Here is a 16,751-nt window from a genome sequence, read left to right as displayed (position 1 = left end):
CAGACAGCAAATGTGAAAAATCGGGACTGGGGATGGGGGGGTAATAGGAGCCTATATAAGAAAAAGACCCAAAAAATCAGGACTGTCCCTATAAAATCGGGACATGTGGTCACCCTAATGGTGCCCATCCTGCCCCCCTGTTGATCTTAATCCCTCCAGCAGGGGGCGGCTGGGACAGATGGACGGACAGGGACACACACATACACACACTGTCTCACTCCATCTCTCCAGCCTCCTCCGTTCCATCGCCTCCTTCCATGACAAATCGCAGCTGCCACCACGTGTCACTTTCAAGGGCCGGGGTGGGGGTGGGGGGACTGGAAGAAGCTCCGGGTTCTTACTGCTTTTTAAAAGGACTCGGGAAGTGGCGAGACCTTGAGAGCTCACAAGTGCCCGGGCCGCCAATCTCCACTCCGGGGAACAGCTTCCCCGGCCTAGACGGGAGGGCCCAGGGGAACTGGGAGTCCTGAGCCAGCCACCTGCCTAGATCTAAGCACCCTGGAGATCTGGGGGGGATCGGATCTTTGAGAGCAGGGCCTGGCTAGTTGGTTTTATTGCTGAGGTCCGGGCATTGCCTCCAGCAGCTGGGGGCGTGCAGGGAACGTGCCAGGCTGAAAGGAGCCTGCACAGAAGGTGGGAGGGGCGAGGAGGGTGAATCGAGCGTGCAAGACGCATGGAACGTGCAAGGCAGATGGGACATGCAAGGTGCGACGAGCGTGAAAACCCCCCATGGGGCATCTGGAGCACGCACAGGAACACGCATGGAACATGCCCAGAACACGCCAGCGCAAGACGCATGAATGAAAAGTGCAAGGGGGCTGGAGGGTGTCCCAGACGTGCAAGACGCATGGGCTGTGCGAGGTGCCAGGCAAGCGAACAGAACGTGCTGGGGCAGAGAGCGTGAACCGTCCCAGGAGCTTGCCAGGAACAAGGAGAGTGACCAGGACGGGTGGGACGGGCAAGGTGCCGGGCATCTCTCCTTATCAAGGCACACCCCTGGCACGGTTCATTCCACACCCCGGCTCCTCGCACGTCTGCAGTGCGGTTGGATCCCCAAGCACTTTACAAACATTAATGAATTAAGGTCTCAATCTCCGCTCCCACGGCAAGGTGCCCTCCCCCCATTTTAAGGATGGGGAAACTGAGGCACGGGGAGGGGAAAGGACTTGCTCAAGGTCACCCAGAGCGTTGGTGACAGAGGCAGGAATAGAACCCAGGAGTCCTGATGCCCAGATCTCCCTACTGCCCTAGACCCCACCCCACTCCCGTCCTGGAGTTGGGGATAGAAGTGGGGAGTCCATAGGAGCATTTAGAGGCCCCAGCTAAGCCCAGGGTCCCATTGTGCCAGATGTCGCACAGGCAGATGCAGAGTGACAGACAGTTCCGCCCCGAAGAGCTCACAAGACAAGACAAACCCACTATCTTCATTTTACAGCTGGGGAAACTGAGTCACAGGCAACTCAATTGTCTGTCTCCCCTGCTGGCTTCTACGCACCAGGCCTCCAGCAACACCAGCAGATCAGAACTCTGCTCCCTTGCACGAGCATTGCACGCTCACTTTGCACAAGTGCAGGCGACGGAGAAGCAAGCGGGCCGCATAAAGCAACTCCCCCAAGGCCACGCGAGAGAGCCAGGACTTGAACCCAGGCAGCCTGAATGCCAACCCAGCGCCTTGGCCACAAGGCCAGCAGCGCACACGCTGTGGGTCTTCGAGTGGTTCCTACCAGCAGCTCTCCCTGGGCCCATCCACGTTCCGGCCTCGTCAGCTGAGAGGGTCCATGCCCACGGCAGGCAGGAGGCAGTTGATACTTAAGGCCGAACAAGAGGCATTAAGTGAAGCAGCCGGCGTGTGATTTATACAGAGCCTCCCTGAGTTCCTGGCTGTTTAATTTTTCAATGGACAAGCCGGCTCGGCAGGGAACGGGGGAGCGGAGCCGCCAGATTTATTTGCGCCACGTTTCGGGAGGAGAAGAGACGATAATGGAAGTGTGCGAAATCTTCCCTGGGACTTTCGGCTCCGGCTCTGACGGCCGTTAGCCCTCGTCCCGGATCACCCGCCCCGCTGGGGTCAAGCTGGCCGGAGGGGGACTGTGAACCGCGTGGGGGTGGATAGGTAGAAGGTCACCATGGCAACAACATTGCCGGGGAGACCTGGCGCCCCGGTGATGGTATCCTGGGGAGTGAGGTCACCATGGTGATGACGCTATAAAGCAAGGTTATCATAGTGACATCAGAGGGGAGGAAGATCACCGTAGCAACAACATTGCCAGGGGAGACCTGGTGCTTTGGTGATGGCATTGCAAGAGGTGGAAGGTCGCAGCGGTGATGACCTCACTGATGACATCACTGATGTCATGTCGATGACATCCTGAAGGTAGAACTGGCCACCATGACAACGCTGGGATGGCGCTTGGGGGCAGGGGGGCAAAGGTCGCCATGCCGAAGACATCAAGGAGGGAGCAAGAGGTCCCCATGGAGATGGGTGGTGGAGACGATGACATCATGCGGTCACCACGGCGCTGATGACATCACAGGGGAGGCAGGCCAATGAAAGCTCGTGGCTGGAGACCAAAGCCGCCAATTTTGCCTTCGGGGGTTGCTTGGAGCCGGACAATCCCGGCACAGTGGTGGGGTGTGAACCCCCTGGGGTGGGGAAGGACCCACCGGGACCTCCTTCAGGCGCCGTTTGGGGTTAGCCGGTTTTTGACAAGCACTCAATAATTTCCACAGCCCCACCCCCCATTTTCCAGCCAGCTGCCAGGGGCCCCCGATCTTGGTCGGGGTCTGTGTGGTGCCCGGCCCAATGGGCCCCTGATCTCGGTCGGGGTCTGTGCAGTGCCTGGCATGACAGGGACCCCCAATCCCGGCCAGGGTCCGTGTGGCACCCAGCCCGACAGGTACACGTGTGAGATCTCCGGCAGAGCTTCTCGGCCATGACAAAGCTCCAAAAGGGGGCGCTACTCCACCCTGCGCTGTGCTGTCGCTCTCAGAGCGGGGAGCCCCCTGCCAGCTCCCCCCCCCCCCACTTAGCCACCCACCCACCCAGGTTCCGTTCTGCATGAGAGCACCGGGGAATTGTTGGAGCCGAGCTCGTGAGCAAATCCCCCTGGTTACAGCAGCCTCGTGCCCGGCGCAGGCCGACAGCCTGTAATTACGGAGATAACGAGGGAGTAATTATTGCTCAGGCACAACCGCCGCTCCCTAATAAGGGCCTTTTTACCTAAACATCTGCTGGAGACGTAGGTGGGGAGAGAAGGTGTAGGAGACGCTCCCCGAGTGTAACTGATGGAAGACTGGGAGCCAGGACACCTGGGTTCTCTTCCCAGCTCCGAGAGGGGAGTGAGGTCTACTGGTTAGAGCAGGGGGCTGGGAGCCAGGACTCCTGGGTCCTATCCCAGTTCCGAGAGGGGAGTGGGGTCTACTGGTTAGAGCAGGGGGCTGGGAGCCAGGACTCCTGGGTTCTATCCCAGTTCCGAGAGGGGAGTGGGATCTACTGGTTAGAGCAGGGGGGGCTGGGAGCCAGGACTCCTGGGTTCTATCCCAGTTCTGAGAGGGGAGTGGGGTCTAGCGGTTAGAGCAGGGGGGGATGGGTGTCAGGACTCCTGGGTCCTATTCCCAGCTCTGTCACTAACTTGCAGTGTGTGACCTTGGACAAAACCCTTCCCCCACCGCCCTCTTCCTGCACCTCGCTTTCCCCATCTGTCGAGCGGGAGTAACAACTGGAGTGCTGCCTGAGCAGGGAGCGGGGGTCTCAGCCCCCAACGCCGAGCAGGGAGCTGCTCAAAGCCCGACTCTCCTAGCTCAGGTGGAAAGGGGCTTCCCCCACTGTGTTAGCCTTTGCCATGTAATCCAAAGGCTCTGCTTTCGGTGGGAGAAGACCCCCCCCCCGCCCCAGCTCTCCTGGGACCCCTCCCCTCCCGCAGGCTGCGTTGAAGCGAGACAGTCCCTGCCCCAAAGAGCTCCCAGTCTCGCCAGACAAGCCAAAGAAAGGAGTCTTGATGGCTTCCCCCAGGCCGACACCTTGTCATGAAGGGGGGGGGGGGCTCTCCCCGGCCCTGAATGGGTTAATGAGGCCCCCTTGCGTGACCTGGCTGCACCTGGAGGCAGAGCTCAGTGGGGAAGGAACAAGTTGGCTGGGATAAAGAAGAGGTTGGTTGCAGAAGGGGGCTGTAGGTCCTAGGTTATAGTCCCTGGGCTGGCCCCATGGAGAGGGAGGCCCCAGGTTCCCCTGCCAGCCACTGGCCTTCCCCGGGGGCTGGGGCCCGGGCCCGAAGACTTGGAATTCTTCGCTGGACTTTTGTCGCTTGAGCTTCGTTGCCCCCAAGAGGGGCGGCCGCAAATCTGGGCCCCTGGAAGAGAGGCCGGATTGCAAGCCAGCGGTGCCGCCGCGCCTGGCCACGGGGAAGCGCTCCTGCGGTGATTGAAAACCCTTCACGGGGCCCGATCCTGCCCTGAGCCAGTTCAGGGGGGCTCTCCCCGGATCACCAGCAGAGACCCCTGCTCCGGGCGGGAGGGTCTGAGCTGGGCAGTAATAGCTGGCAGAGGAAATCCCAGTGGCTGTCGATTTGGGGAGGGGGTCACCATGGCCTCCCACACCCTTGGCAACCCCAGAGACCGCAGCAAACTCCGAACCCGGCTTATGTGGTGTCCCCAGCCTCACGCTTTGCATTCGATTACATCCAGTGGAAACTCATGTGGTGGAGACTTCATAAAAGGAGCCAATTAGCCAAGGGGGGGTCTGTCGCTCTCCTGTATTCACAGGGCTCTAGAGAGCAGAGCCAGAGCGTGTGGGGCAACCGGGGGGTGGCAGGTGGTAGGTGCGGCTGGCGCCCCCTGCTGATGCCCAACGAGACCCTTGGCATCAGCGCTCCGGGTTCTGTGCATGTCGCCATGGAAAACACCCACCCGCGCGCTGTCCCTTCCCCTCCCACGCCCGTCTGGGGGACTGTCTCTCGCCCTGCGTTTCAGCGGCTTGTGGCCCCATGGGGCGTTCCGCTTGAGTTTTGCCCGCGCTCATAAGCCGGGAACCAAGATCCCCCCCACCCCATCAGGGTGAAATTGGCATGCCAGTCCCAAGATTGTGGTCAATCCCAACTTCCAGGCAGTGAGTGTTCACCATCTGCTGCTAGACCCCTCGGGGGTCATGACTTCCAGGTTTGCCTTGCGGGCCCCCACCTCCCATCTGGGCGAGAAATGCCTGGCTTTTGGGAACCGGGACTTGAAGGCAACTCAATGATTTAATTGGGGATTGGTCCTGCTTTGAGCAGGGGGTTGGACTAGAACCTCCTGAGGTCCCTTCCAACCCTGAGATTCTATGATTCTATGAACTCAGTGGCCAGCACGAGGCTGGCCCGTGGTGTGAGCTCCAGCCACTACAACAACTAAAAGCGAGAGGCAGAAACGTCCTCCCCTAGGGGCAGTGGACCCGGTTTACTCAGAGAAGGAGAAGATCTGGAGCTAATCGGGGGTCGAAGCCCCCCCCCCAGGACCCAGCTAGGGACGATCCAGCCCCGGGAACAGTGCCCCTGCCTTTGAAGCAGCAGGTGCCGTCTGAGCCGGGACACCAGGCTAGATGGGCCCTTGGTCTGATCCAGAGGGGCTGTTCCGGTGTTCCTACACCCAGCCACCTCTCTGCGATCCATCTGGCCGTCCCCTCCAGCTCCGGCCGCTTAGCAGCCATCTGGCACCGCAGCGCCTCATCAGAGAGCACACATTTCCAGAGCCGAGCGAGGCTGGGCCCAATTAATCCCCCTTCAGGCCGGTGGAGCGGGGAGCAGCCACAGATCACTGCCCGGCAAACGCACCACAGACAGCGGCATTAATCTCCTCCGGACGTGCCAGGGGTGTGAATCAAACGGCGGGGGGAGAGCTAAAGGGGCGTGTATGGGGAGGGATGGACTGATGTGCAGGGGGGATGGATAGAGGGGGTGTGGATGGGGGGGTAGATAGAAGGGGTGTGGCTGGGGATGGATGGATAGAGGGAGTGTGTATAGGGATGGATCAATATGTAGGGGGGATGGATAGAGGAGCTGGATGGATAGAGGGGTGTGATGGGGTGGATAGAAGGGGTGTGACTGGGGATGGATGGATAGAGGGGTGTGGATGGGGTGGATAGAAGGGGTGTGACTGGGGATGGATGGATAGAGGGGTGTGGATGGGGTGGATAGAAGGGGTGTGACTGGGGATGGATGGATAGAGGGGTGTGGATGGGGTGGATAGAAGGGGTGTGACTGGGGATGGATGGATAGAGAGGTGTGGATGGGGTGGATAGAGGGGTGTGATGGGGATGGATGGATAGAGAGGGTGTGATGGGGATGGATAGAGGGGTGTGGATGGGGGGTGGATAGAAGGGGTGTGGCTGGGGATGGATAGATAGAGGGAGTGTGTATAGGGATGGATCAATATGTAGGGGGGATGGATAGAGGAGATGGATGGATAGAGGGGTGTGGATGGGGGGTGGATAGAGGGGTGTGGATGGGGGTGGATAGAAGGGGTGTGACTGGGGATGGATGGATAGAGGGAGTGTGTATAGTGATGGATCAATATGTAGGGGGGGATGGATAGAGGAGATGGATGGATAGAGGGGTGTGATGGGGATGGATAGAGGGGTGTGGATGGGGTGGATAGAAGGGGTGTGACTGGGGATGGCTGGATAGAGGGGTGTGATGGGGATGGATCAATATGTAGGGGGGATGGATAGAGGAGATGGATGGATAGAGGGGTGTGGATGGGGTGGATAGAAGGGGTGTGACTGGGGATGGATGGATGGATGGATAGAGGGATGTGATGGGGATGGATAGAGGGGTGTGGATGGGGTGGATAGAAGGGGTGTGACTGGGGATGGCTGGATAGAGGGGTGTGATGGGGATGGATAGAGGGGTGTGGATGGGGTGGATAGAGGGGTGTGGATGGGGACAGATTGGTCCATCTGTAGGATAAAGTTTTTCAGCAACACCTCAGGCCCCCTTTGACTTGCAATGAGATTTTGGCTCCTCCGTCTTTTCTGCCTGTGGGCTGAGACCGGGAGCTCCCTTGCGTGCAATGGCCCGGCATCCTGGCCTGGCGTGCTCCGGGGGCTCTTAGCCCAGAGCTGGCGTTGGAGGAGTTTGACCCCCAGACTGTTCTCGGCTTGGCAGCCTGAGCTGCGCCCTGGGCCCCCGGCAGCGTCACCGACTCTCTCCAGCTCCCCTGGCTCCGTGGGTCTTTGCCACCATCTCCTCCCAGCCTGGGATGTGCGGCAGGTTGGCAGCTCCAGATCCGGGTGGGCAGCACGTGGTAGCCGGGCCTTGGCATTGGCAGTGCTCCGCTGGAAAGCACTTCCTGCCTCGGTTTCCCCACCTATAACACTGGGCCAACGATCCCGACAAGATCTGCGGGCAAGGAGCCCTTTCAAGGTGCCTCGGGTTGTTAAGAGTGCAGGCCTGGGAAGGGGCATCTGGATGTGGCCCCTTGCTGGGACGTCTTGGGTCCGAGAAAGCCAGTGGCGGCCCCTGGAGCGTGTGAAGCCGGGGCGTGTGCGTGTGTCTCGAAACACAACTGTTTGCAGCGCTCCTGCAGCCCCCTCTCCTGTTCCTGCCGCCAGTTTTGCAGTGTCGGGTCCCAGTCGGAAGGGTTCTGGGCGGTAACTTTGACCCCAGTACTGCCACGTTCTGTAGCATTCCCCCACCTGGTTTCGCGGGGTCGCTGCATCGAAGAGGGCTAGCGCGCCGGTGGATTTTGCGACGGCCCTGCGGCAATCTGCAGCGTCCCTCTAGAATTACCGCTGTCGTTTTTGCAAGGCCGCTGGCGCGCTCGATGCCGTTACTCCGGTGTCTTTGCAGCGTCCCCGCAGCAGGAGTTTCGCAGCGTTACTTCAGCAAGCCGTGACGTCTCCTTGTACCGTGTGAAGTGCCGTTGCATTCTCTAGCCCGGTGATCATTTTTGCAGCGTGCTGGAGAAATCACCGGGGTATTTTCGCAGGGCCGCCGCCCCGATCTCCACCATTATTCCGGCCGTTTTGGTGCCGACGTCCCGGAGACGTGACGGCCTTCGCGTTTGCAATGTTGCCGCCGCGGTTGGGCGCAGGACGGCACTAATTCGCCCAGCCTGAAATACTTGCACCACGGCTGCAGCATTGCGTCGCGTTAAATACTGGCCCCGCGGCGGCAGTATCCTGCAGCATTCAATATTTGCAGCGTGAATCCCCTGGTCCTTTTTTTATTTTTATTTTGCAGCAGCTTGGCCGCCCGGGGTGAGCCAGACAAGACACCGATACCCTCCACTAACCCCCGGCCCCACGCTACTAGGAAAAGGCGAGCCGGCCTCTGAACAGAACTTGGATGCTTCTAACCTGGCTGCCCGGGCGGCTGTTTCCAATTAGCCTGCTTAACGGCCGCTCCGGCGCAGAGTCACTGGCGCGGGGCGGAGAGCCTGGGGGAGCGTTTGGCCGGCGAGGAGCGGGATGAAGAGATTTGCAAGGCCGGAGTCTCTTACAGACAGAATGTCCTTCCGATGTCGTGCTGCGGGGGGGTGGGGTGGGGGAGGGCTGGGGCTCCCCCCACCTCAGCAAGCGCTGGTCAGACACTCGCCATGAGGGGAAGGGGGGGGAGGTGGAGCGGCATTGGGCCCTGATTCTTTAAAAGGATATTTCAAGGTCAGGTGCATGGGGGATGGTCCTCAGGCAAACTCCCAGATACCACGGTGATGGGCCCGGGTATAAATGCAGATGTATGGATAGAGTGGGATGAATGGATGGATAGAGGAGGGTGTTTGGGGATGGATGGATAGAGGGGGTGTATGGGGATGGAGGGATAGAGGAGGGTGTTTGGGGATGGAGGGATGGATGGATAGAGGGGGTGTATGGGGATGGATGGATAGAGGGTGTGTATGGGGATGGAGGGATAGAGGAGGGTGTTTGGGGATGGAGGGATGGATGGATGGATGGATAGAGGGGGTGTATGGGAATTAATGGATAGAGGGTGTGTATGGGGATGGAGGGATAGAGGTGGGTGTTTGGGGATGGAGGGATGGATGGATAGAGGGGGTGTATGGGATGGAGGGATAGAGGAGGGTGTTTGGGGATGGAGGGATGGATGGAGGGATAGAGGGGGTGTTTGGGGATGGAGGGATAGAGGAATGTGTGTGAGGATGGAGGGATGGATAGAGGGGGGTGTATGGGGATGGAGGGATGGATGGATAGAGGGGGTGTATGGGGAGGGAGGGATAGAGAGATGTATGAGGATGGATGGAGGGACAGAGGGGGGTGCATGGGGATGGATGGATGGACAAAGGGAGTGTATGTGGATGGATGGACAGAGGGGGTGTATGGGGATGGAGGGATGTATAGAGGGGGTGTATGGGGATACATAGAGACAGACAGACAGACAGCCCGGCTAGCAGTTCTCTGTGCTCTGGATGGGGGAGGGGAACACCCTGGCCGTCCCAGGGTTTGCCCCTGAGCGGTGGGTGTGTTTCCCATCCCCTGGGGGCTCCCCGGGGCCCGGTGCTGGTGCCAGGGTGACGCCGCCGCCCCACGGGCCCGCTGCCGGCCCCGCTCTGCCGGTAATGGCTGGGATCCGATTACCGCTGCTGCGGCGGTAGATTAGCCGCGCCAACAAAGGGGATTTTCCTTAAGGAGGCTTAATATTGAGTCGTGTCTAAGAGGGTTTGCGGGGACAGGGGTGGGGCTGAGCGGGGCCATGTACATCCCAGACCCCTCTCTTCCCACCCCTCCAGCTAGCCATCCATCCCCACGCACATCTCTCTCCCCATGTATATATCTCATGCCCCCTGCCCAGCTGACACCTTATCAATTGTCTAGAATTCCCCTGTTGCCCGCCTCTCTCCCTGACCTCTGCGCCCTGCCTTCTCAGACCTCAGGCCCCGCGGGCCAGGGACCGAGTGTTTGGCTGGGGCCTAGCCGGCCCTGGGCTAAATGCAGAGGTAAATGAGCTACCCGTGTGACTGGTATTAACCCCCTCCCCTTGGGGAGGACGCCTGCTCAGCGCTCCCCGGGCCCTTTCCCCTCCCCACACCCCGGCCACCGCCGGGGAGAGGATTTGGCCGGGTTAATCAACATGCGCGGGGCGTCCCCGTTTATCTCCGCACGGGGCCTCTCGTGGCGGATTAGGGGAGGATTAACGGCAGGCGGCTCCGCCAATGCGCCGCGCGGGGTGGAATCTGTCTCCTGATGAGCTGGGGGCAGGGGTGGGGGAGAATTTGGCCTGGCTGGATGGCTGGGTTCAGGGCCTGAAACAGGGGCGGCTTCAGTGAGCCTTGTTTGCGTCACTTCGTGCCCTCCTCGAGCCCTGGTGCCGCAGTGGCTGCCTGAGTCTGCAGAGAGCCTGAGCCCGTCGCTCTGAGGGGGGAGCTGCCCCGTGCAGAGACGCTGCCTGAGTCTGCAGAGAGCCTGAGCCCGTCGCTCTGAGGGGGGAGCTGCCTCATGTACAGACGCTGTCTGAGCCTGCAGAGGGCTCCTTGTGGGGCAGGAGGGGGAGACAACAGTGGGCCCAGCCCCCTAAGTAGAGATACCGCAGCTGTGCGGACAAATGCTCCAGCCAGGGCCCGCTGGGAAGGTCAGTGGCATTCCCTCTGCCATGCCGAATGGGGCGGGGTTATTGTGTGGGGGCGTGGCTACGGGTCAAGGTGCCCCTGGTGGGCGGGCGACCGGTCAAGGTTTGCCATTGGACACCAGATTATTTTACTCCGCCCCTGGTGGTAACATGGGCTGATCCCCCGACACACACACCCCCACAACCTGCCAGGTAGGGGGAACTCAACCACGGGGGCCCAAAGCTAGAGAGAAAGGGGGAAAGGAAAGCGAGAATCTCTGGAAACCCCCCTGCTCGGCTCCGTCGTCTCACGGCCGATTGTGGAGCAGGCCCCAGAGAAACGCCCTGAGAAATGTCCCGCGTACTTTCCAGCTCTCGAGGAAAAGCTCCTTGTACCGCTCCGGCACCGGAGCAGCCCCTGCCAGCCCGGCGCGGTCAGGCCCGGCCTCTGTCTTCGCCCCCTTCCGAGCCTCCTTCTCCTCCCAGCTGGGTTCCCTGCCTCTTGCTCCGCTTCCTGCAGAGCGGCACTGACTCCCCCCGGGTGATGCCATCCTGGATGGGGCCCGAGCCTGAACCCCCTCGGGGGGGCGCTAAGAACAGGCCTCGCGGCCGCACCAGCTAAAGCCCCGACTCCCCCTTGTGGGTGACGGCAGCCCAGAGACGTCTCCCGTTGATCGGACCCCAGAGAGGGGTGTAGACAGAGGGGTCCGTGCTCTGGGGTCCGTGCCCCCCTCCAGCTGCCCAAGGAGCGGCAGAGGGAAACCCATCAGGTCTGCTCGGTGACTCCGGGGAAGGGGCACAGGGCACGGCTGCTTGGGGAGCAGGTGAGCCCTGGAGGGGGACCCCAGCCCAGTGCCACGCCCCTCATGAGCTAGGAGATCATCTCCCGCTGGAAGACTCCGGGACACCAGCCGGAAAGTACTAGATCCCCTCTTCTGAAGGGAGACTGTCACCTCCTCTAACCACTAGACCCCACTCCCCTCCCAGAGCTGGGCAAAGAACCCAGGCGTTCTGATGCTCAGAATTCCGGAGTCTTCTGGGACTAGTATTCCATGCTCAACGTTCCTGAAAGGAAGCACATAGGGGTGCGTGGGGGGTTAATATGGGGAAGGGGTTTGTATCCCAGGAGCCACCGGCGGTGGGCATGAGGACGGTCCTTTGAGGTGGCATGTGAAGGAAACTGGAGCACAAAAGGCGATCGCAGGATTGCTGGATTTCTGTAGGCGGCGGGGAGGAGGGGCGTGTGCGCGCGTGTAAGGGGCCCTGTCGAGGGCTGCCTTAGCACAAGATGTACAATCAGACCGAGCTGGCAACCTGAGCTGTTTAATTGATTTGTTTCATGTGAAGAAATGGATTCCCAAGGTGAGGGGAAGAGGGGGCGGCTGGGTTCCCTCCTGAGCGGGAATGCCGTATAACTCCCTTCCCCCCGTTAGCTAGCCAAAGGTCACTGGGTCTGATTCCCAGCTACCCCCATCCCTGCTCATGGGAAGAGTTAAGGTGGCATTAAGCCCCCTTTCTGCTCCCTGTATTCTGAGCCTGGCCCCCTATGTCATGTTCTGCCCCCTAAGGGCCCGGTGGGGGGGCAAGGAATAGCCACAGTGCAGTGTGCTTCAGCCACGCCCCCAATCCGCCCCCTAAGGGCTCTGGGGGGCAGAGAATAGCCACAGCACACTGTGCTCCGGCCATGCCCCCGATCTGCCCCCTTCTCCAGAGTCTTGGAGCAGGACCCTTATGCCAGTTGTGCACACGTACAGCCGTACACACTTGTGTGCATCCAAACACACATGTGTAGGCAGAGATCCGTTACATGCCCATGCACAGCATGTGTGCGTATGCACGCACACGATTAGAATGCAAAAACTAGATGAATGATAAACCCCGAATAATACACACACCACGGCCCATTGAGAAGAAGGTTAATTCGTTTCTGGGAGGAAGGCATCTCAAAGAAGGGGTTTTTGCATATATTTATGCTTACAAAAGCCGAAAGTGCTCATTAAATATATTTACACTCCAGAGTGAAAACCACAGGAGTCTTAATCTTCCGAAACTTTGATATTCCGGCTACTTTCATTAAGATGCCAAAAAAAAGGGTTGAGGGGAAAGAACCTCAGTCAGTATAAATAGACCGAGCTACGGCCCATTCACACCCGCTGGGGATCTGGCCCCATTGACTCCGATGGAGCTACGGCCCATTCACCCCCGCTGGGGATCTGGCCCCATTGACTCCGATGGAGCGACGCCCATTCACACCCGCTGGGGATCTGGCCCCATTGACTCCGATGGAGCTACGGCCCATTCACGCCCGCTGGGGATCTGGCCCCATTGACTCCGATGGAGCTACGGCCCATTCACGCCCGCTGGGGATCTGGCCCCATTGACTCCGATGGAGCTACGGCCCATTCACACCCACTGGGGATCTGGCCCCATTGACTCCGATGGAGCGACGCCCATTCACACCCGCTGGGGATCTGGCCCCATTGACTCTGATGGAGCTACGGCCCATTCACCCCCGCTGGGGATCTGGCCCCATTGACTCCGATGGAGCGACGCCCATTCACACCCGCTGGGGATCTGGCCCCATTGACTCTGATGGAGCGACGCCCATTCACGCCCGCTGGGGATCTGGCCCCATTGACTCCGATGGAGCGACGCCCATTCACACCCACAGGGGATCTGGCCCCATTGACTCCGATGGAGCGACGCCCATTCACACCCGCTGGGGATCTGGCCCCATTGACTCGGATGGAGCGACGCCCATTCACCCCCGCTGGGGATCTGGCCCCATTGACTCGGATGGAGCGACGCCCATTCACCCCCGCTGGGGATCTGGCCCCATTGACTCCGATGGAGCGACGCCCATTCACACCTGCTGGGGATCTGGCCCCATTGACTCCGATGGAGCGACGCCCATTCACCCCCGCTGGGGATCTGGCCCCATTGACTCCGATGGAGCGACGCCCATTCACCCCTGCTGGGGATCTGGCCCCATTGCTTCTAGAAGCACCTCTGAGACTCCCTCATGATTTAAAGACCCCAAGTGGTTCTGGCTGTGAAGTCCCTGCCCAGAGGATCTGACGTGATATGAGCACCGTTCAAATCCCCCGGGGGTATATGTGGGGCTTACCTGGCTCTCAGGCCCCTGGGTACTGGGGTGTGGATTGCACCCCTATGTTCTCTCACAAGCTCCTCACTCATGTAAAGTCTGGTGCTTAAGTGTTCCCCGGATCGGGGCCTTTTGCTACTCCTCTGTGGGCTCTTTGTAATTCCCTCCCCAGAAGACCCCACTCTATTTTACTCTCTCTTTAATTGTGGCTTGAGATTTCACATCAGCAGAGGAGGCGGGGTCTGCATTTGTGCAGGCCTACGTCTTTCGCTCTGTCTCCCACCCGCACGCGGCAAGACGAGACTGGAAAGACACCCCGGCCAACCCGCCGTGGCCGGCTCCACAGAACCCTACAGGTAATATGGGAAAGAGGCGCGCGAAGATGGCTCCTCTGTGTTTTAAATCCAGGTCCCCAGCCAGTGTAAACTGGTCTCGATCCAAAGCAGCTCGGGATCTGGCCCAGTGATTTACATGGGAGGAACCGAGCCCCTGAGAGTTTCTCTGTTGTACCCCATGAAACAGCTTGCTGTTGGAATGCGTCTCACGTGGGATTGGGGGATGACAGATCCCTTTAAATTAAACTTTCTCTTTGTCACTGCAAGATAAATGGTTTGAAGGTTTTCCCCAGTCAAGCCTGCCAGGGCTCCATCCTAAGGGATGGGATGGCTCAGTGCTGACTGCCGCATTTGAGACATGAAGTGACACATTCAGCGCAAATGGCTCATTCAAAGGCCTCCCAGATGCCACTCACTCACGCACATTACTCACCGGAGCAGGCAGAAATCCTCTGCTGGCAGAGCTCTGGCCCCATCAAAGTGGGAAAGGGTTTGGCCACCCGGTTGTTGAACAGGTGAAAATTTTTCCAGCCGAATGTTTGTTGCCACTGGAAAGTGCCAGTTCTTCAAAATCAAACCTTCCCACGGGAACGTGTCAATTTCGGTGAATTTTCATTTAGGAAATAGAAATCAATCAAAAAGCATTTCCCAGGATGTCAAAACATTCCATTTGGACATTTTCAGCATACGATGCTTGGATTTCCTTCAGGTGGGAACTGACTCTTCATTTCAAAACCGATTTTCTTTTCGAGTAGAACCTGATTCTCTGAGCACTGATCTCAGGAGCGACCGGTTTTGGAAATTCAGAGAATCCATTGTCATCATCAAATCTGTCCTCCGTATAACGCGGGCCAGGGAACTGCCCCCGGATAAGCCCCAGAGCCGATCTGTTAGCAAAACACCCAGTCATGATTTTAAAAATTAAGAACCCACCACAACCCTTGGTCCATTGTACCAGCTGTCAATTACCCTCACTGTTAAAAATGTTCGCCTTATTTCCAGTCTGAATTTGTCTAGCTTCATCTTCCAGCTGCTCCTGTTAGACCTTTCCCTGCTAGACTGAAGAGCCCGGGATTAAAGATTTGTTCCCCATGGAGGTGCTGATAGACTGGGACCAAGTGACCCCCTTAATCTTCTCTTTAGGCTAAATAGATCGAGCTGCTTGAGTCTCTCGCTCTAAGGCAGGTTTTCTAACCCTCTGATCCTTTTCCTGGCTCTTCTCTGAACCCTCCCCAATTTGTCAACCTCCTTCTCGAATTGTGGGCACCAGAACCGGACACGGGATCCCAGCACCAGGGCCAAACACGGAGGGAAAATAACCTCTTTGCTGCTACTCGAGATTTCCCCGTTTAAGCATCCCAGGACCGCATTTGCTTTTGGGGTCCCAGCGTTGTAGGAACCATATTCCCAAATTCGTCAGCCAACGTTCAAGCTGTCCTGGTTTGAAAAGACTGAGAAATTGGGCGGCAGTTCTCTCAAAGAAGGAAACCTCCGGCTCCCTGGGTCCGCTTATCACCATCTGTGATGCACTTCATCACAGAACGATTCACCGGTGAACATATGCTCCGTCCCCACGGTCGCGCTGTGATGGCTCATGTTCTGAACGTTTCGATTTTGTGATCTCCTCCGGCCCTGATTCGTTCATGAAATAGGGGTGCGGCTGGATATTCCAAACGAAACCAAATAAAACGTCAAAATCCAAATGAAGGGTTCACGTGACCTGGAGAAAATATATATTTTGAAAATTTCACGGGAAAGGTCAAACTTGTCTCCCTGCAGCGTCCAGAACGAATCCTCTGCCCTCCCAGGAACCCATAAATCTCCCCCCGATTTCTCCAGCCCCTCCAGAAGGGGTGGCTAAATTGGCAGGCGTTAGGCTGGGCCGGCAGGCTGGCATTGCCCACGCTGGTGTGTTGAGCGAAGCCGGCACCTGGCTGCCACTGGGCTGGTGAGCTCCCGCCCAGAGCCGCCTTCGTCTGTATTGCAGGGGTTCATACCGCCAGCGAGGGACTTTCCATTATCCCACCCCCTTTATCCTAGACCAGTTGCCGTTGGATGCGGAGCTGGGCTGGCACCAACTTCCCTGGGCTAATAGAATTGGGCAGGACGCCCTGTGCCAGCTTCTTGCCGTCACTTGCCTCCCACTTCTCCCCACACAAGCCAGGCTGAACCCCACTGGGTCCCCAGACAGAACTGAGCACAGAGCCGGGCCTGGCGGCTCCATTTTCCCAGTGCCCCCGGCCTGGTGTAGCATCCTGCAGGATCGGGGCCCTCCTGGCCAGCTGGTGTAAGAGGGCCCAGAGCCGCCGGAGGAAAAAGGGCTAAAAATAAAAGCCTCACTCGAGCGAGAGAACCCCCTTCACACACACACACACCCCTCCGCTGCCCAGGGCACCTCACCTTCCTCCGCCCCACTCAAGTGAGAGAGCCCTCTTCACACCCCCCCTCCGCTCCCCAGGGCACCTCACCTTCCTCTGCCCCACTCAAGTGAGAGAGCCCTCTTCACACACCCCCTCCGCTCCCCAGGGCACCTCACCTTCCTCTGCCCCACTCAAGTGAGAGAGCCCTCTTCACACACCCCTCCGCTCCCCAGGGCACCTCACCTTCCTCCGCCCCACTCAAGTGAGAGAGCCCTCTTCACACCCCCCCTCCGCTGCCCAGGGCACCTCACCTTCCTCTGCCCCATGGCTGCCTGCCACAACCCGCTTGTGTCGCAGGAGCGGGGAAGGGAGCTGACAACAGAGGCAGTGGAGTGGGGTTGTTGCCTGCTGGAGAAGCGGC

The 16,751-nt window shown here is 59.0% G+C and overlaps 1 long non-coding RNA gene across 1 annotated transcript in view; it reads right to left on the bottom strand.

The window, feature by feature from the left end:
* The window catches only part of LOC122172641 (uncharacterized), a 23,215-nt gene extending 6,464 nt beyond the window's left edge, over positions 1–16,751 (bottom strand). Inside the window, exons 1-2 of the long non-coding RNA XR_006173144.2 lie at positions 16,642–16,751; positions 14,404–15,690 (exon numbers count right to left, since the gene is read on the bottom strand). This is a non-coding gene — a long non-coding RNA (uncharacterized LOC122172641). The remainder of the gene's footprint in view (positions 1–14,403; positions 15,691–16,641) is intronic.

This window comes from Chrysemys picta, chromosome 17, assembly GCF_011386835.1.
Source record: "Chrysemys picta bellii isolate R12L10 chromosome 17, ASM1138683v2, whole genome shotgun sequence".
Lineage (NCBI taxonomy): Eukaryota > Metazoa > Chordata > Testudines > Emydidae > Chrysemys > Chrysemys picta.
This window is presented reverse-complemented; position numbering and strand designations above follow the sequence as displayed.